This window comes from Ochotona curzoniae, unplaced genomic scaffold, assembly GCF_017591425.1.
Source record: "Ochotona curzoniae isolate NIBS_2020 unplaced genomic scaffold, NIBS_Ocur_1.0 scaffold_1037, whole genome shotgun sequence".
Classification (NCBI taxonomy): domain Eukaryota; kingdom Metazoa; phylum Chordata; class Mammalia; order Lagomorpha; family Ochotonidae; genus Ochotona; species Ochotona curzoniae.
The window spans coordinates 33,782,087-33,785,851 of NW_024467083.1; positions in this window are offsets into that span (position 1 = coordinate 33,782,087).

Sequence of the window (3,765 nt, forward strand, 5' to 3'; positions counted from 1 at the left end):
TGCACCCATGTGAGATACCCAGAAGTTCCTGGATCCTGGCTTAGGACTGGCATAGCACCAGCAGTTTGCACTCAGTTGCACTCACTTGGGGAATGAATCATCGGACGGAAGAGATTTTCCTGTCTCTCCTCCTCTCTGTATATCTGACTTTACAATAAATAAATAAATCTTAAAACAAACAAACACCCTGAAGTTATTTAGAACCCTGGCTGCTGGCGGGATCTTGACCCTAGGAGAAAGGGCCAGAGGCAGGGAGGCCGCTTTGCGTACCAGAGAAACCATTATGTCATCTCTTTGGAGCCACTGCTCCCCAACCCAGCCCTGTGGGCCCCACACTCCCTGGGGCACAGTGTGGAGTGGAAAATACACGACAGGGTGGGAACGGCACGCTGAGGAGCAAGCTTTTCCATCCCTGAGGGAGTCCTCCAAACTGTTAGGACACATGCTGTGTGCTGGACTGCCCCGCACAAATAAACAAAACCTACTTCCCAGTGTCTCCTGCAGTCTGACCACAGCTTACATCGAGCCTCCCTTGGCCTTCAGAGATCCTATCACTCACACATCCAGGAGGTTTGAGCATCTGGATTTCAGTGTTTAGGGTGGAGACATCATCCAACCAGGAAATGTTGTTTTCACTCCCAAGGAAGGGCTATGGGAATGAGCACAAGCCAAGTGCTCTGTCTGCTGGGTCTGAGGAAGCCTCAGCCTTCACACCCACTAACTTGGTGCCTCCCCCGCTTCTCCAAGGCTAACTCTTGAAATTAATGATTATCCCACTTTTTATGCAGCTCTATTCAATTATATACAGTGGTGTTCTTTTCTGCTAAGCAGTGGCAAGCCATCAGCAAGAAAGCTCCTAAATGGTGAGAGAGCCACCTCCCGCATTTTGCCGATTCTGACTGGAAGATGAATCCAGTCAGTTCCTCCAGTACCCCTGCAGCTCTGAGGGAGTCACAGAGGACTGAGATGTCCATCCCGGGTGCCCTCCAGGAGCTCATCATCAGTGCTGCCTCTTCACTGTGGCACCTCCTTCAAATGCCTTACTTCATTGAACACGTTGCGATCAAATAAATGGACATGGCCACTTCGTCAATGATCAAAATTGTCCATAGAGCCATGAAATAAAAAGAGCCTGAGACATCCTGAGACAATCTCTCCTAGACTATGCCTGCCCCTAGATGACCCAGCTTGTGTTTGGAAGATTTTGGCTGCAGAATTACTGCATCATGAAGCAATCAGGGCCCTGGTGCAGCAGTTGTAACAATTGAATCAGGCTTTTCGTTGAGTCAGAAACTGCCTTTCTGGCACCTGTGCTGTACTCTCCAAAGCAACACACTCAACTAAGACCTCTGTCATCAAATGCTCGAACAATGACAGCTGCAGATTGTTGTTCTTCCTTAACCCCTCCCAATTTTGGATCCTTAAATATTCCCCTCAGCTGATGTGATCTTTACTTTTTTACAATAAATTTATTTTTAATGATGCTTACACAGTTAAGAAAAAGTTATGCCCATGTGGATCTCTAATCAGGGTAAAGAGGGTCAAGGAATAGGGGAGAGTGGATGAGACAACTGTTTCCAGTATCTTTATCCTTCCTTTGCTTTTGCAAGTGAGGAGAAAAGGAAGAGGTCTGCTCCCAGCAGCCCAACTGCATCAGTACCCCGGGGGTGGAGGACCACCACCCGATGTCATCCCAGGGTCCCTGATATGAAGCATGATCTGAGGGTACTGCTTAAGAGGTTTTCATAGTTCTGAGATGTTGTTGTTGATTTTGTTGCTCCAATGTTGAGGAAATCCTTCTAAGGTCCATTGTCTGACAGAGTCCACCTTAGAGTCTCCATTAGCCCAGATACTCACTGTCAAAACTTGGCCAATACCTATCCAATTGTTCTGCCTTCTTTGGTACTGTACGTCCTCTGCAGTCCTCAATGAAGCTTCAACAACCGAAGAGATCCGGTTCTGACACATGTACTCCACAGTCGAACCACAGATCCTGTGATTTTTCCACAGGCTTTGAGTTCTGAATCCAGTGGTCCAGTTGGCGGAATCCGCAAAGAAACCTTACCAGAGGTAATCCTAGACTAGGCCCCTTTGTGTGATAGCCAGTGCAGGGTACCACTCAGTCTCTCAATCACATCAGCTCACACACACTGGTGGTTACAGTTGCTGTGCCAGTTCAATCCCCAGTCCCCCACACACAACCCAGTGGATACTGCAACCCAGCCCATCCCGGCCCATCCCACACTTGGTCCACAAGCATAGCAGTGGGAACTGCAGTCTAGTCACAGCAACCTCAAAACCCCAGCCTTAGTTCTTGTGCTCACCTGCAGGTACTGAATCCTGACAGAGGAGCTCCCCAAGCTCTACCAGCTCACCTGGGAGTCTAAGATCTCACCATGGACACTAATGGGTCTCTGGCTAAGCCTGACTTTTGTAGCAACACTTTTTTATTTTTGCTATTTTTCAGTAGCAACAATTGGTTGCTACAGCCTATCCCACCTGGCCCAACCCCAGACCCAGTTTCTGCATAGTTCAGTGGATATCAAGCCCTAGCCCAGCCCATCCAACACCTACTGTAGCTCTCACAGGCACTAACGGTGTTGGAGCATACCCTAATCTGGCACACCCCAGACTCAGGTCATACCTATGCTGAGAGATGCTGTAGCCATGTCAGTAGCTCTTGCATTCACTAGTAGGAAACACAGCTCACCAGAGGTATCCCCTTGGCTCCCTGATGAGGCCTGCTACCAGCCACAACTTGTGCATGTTGGTGGTAGATTCAACCCAGCCTGGAGTAACTCATCACCCAGCGGGGACTTTGTCATCAGATGCTGCAGCTTGGCCTGGTATGCCCCCAGTTGCAACTCACTCGTGGGTGCTACAGCCTAGCCCTGTCCAGCCTGCCACCATCCATGGATTTCATGCAAACCAGTAAGTGTGCCAGCCTAGCCTAGCCCAGCATGGCCCACAGCCCCCTCTGGCTCCTGTGCATTACAGTGTGCCATTGTTTGGCCAATCCTTTCCTAGTCTGCTCACCCCCAGAACCAACCCATACACCTGCCATCAAGCACTCCTGCTCAGCCTAACAGTCAGCTACAACCCAATTCTTGAATATACCTGAGGATGCTGTAGCCCATACCAGCCCGGCCTGTTCCCAACCTAAGTACCCATGAGTGTTGGTGAGTTCCATGGTCATGCCTAGCTCAGCCTGTCACTACTCCCAGCACTCAAACTGGAGCATAGCAGTACCATAGGGGTGAGCACACAAATCCCCCAGAATCTGCTTCCAAACCTGGTTCTCTCGCATGCTAGTGTTGTGGGCCAGCTTGATATGGTTCATCCTCTACCCCAACACTCACTGGCAGATACTATGGTTGAGCCCTGCTAGGCAGATCCCCCAGCCATGCCTTTTTTGTATGCCAGTAGATGGTGGATAATACCAACAAGCCCACCAGGTTCAAATTTCCCACATGGGTGAGTGGTTTTACTCTGAAAGGTCCTCGGGTCTCCTTCCACCAAACCACCTGGTCTCAGCCTATTCATTTACCTGAAAGTGCAGTAGCCTGGTTGGTGGAAGTCCCCCAGACATCATAGCTCATGTCATATTTTCCCTCAGCAGTCTTCCCTCCCACATATCCCCAGACTCCATTCCTTCAGCAATCCACAGCCCTCTATGCTTGAGAGCATGTAGAACCCCAAGCCCAGTACTCTAACAGTGTGTCATTCCTCCCTGGAATCCTGTTCACCTGCCCAAGGCCCATGCAC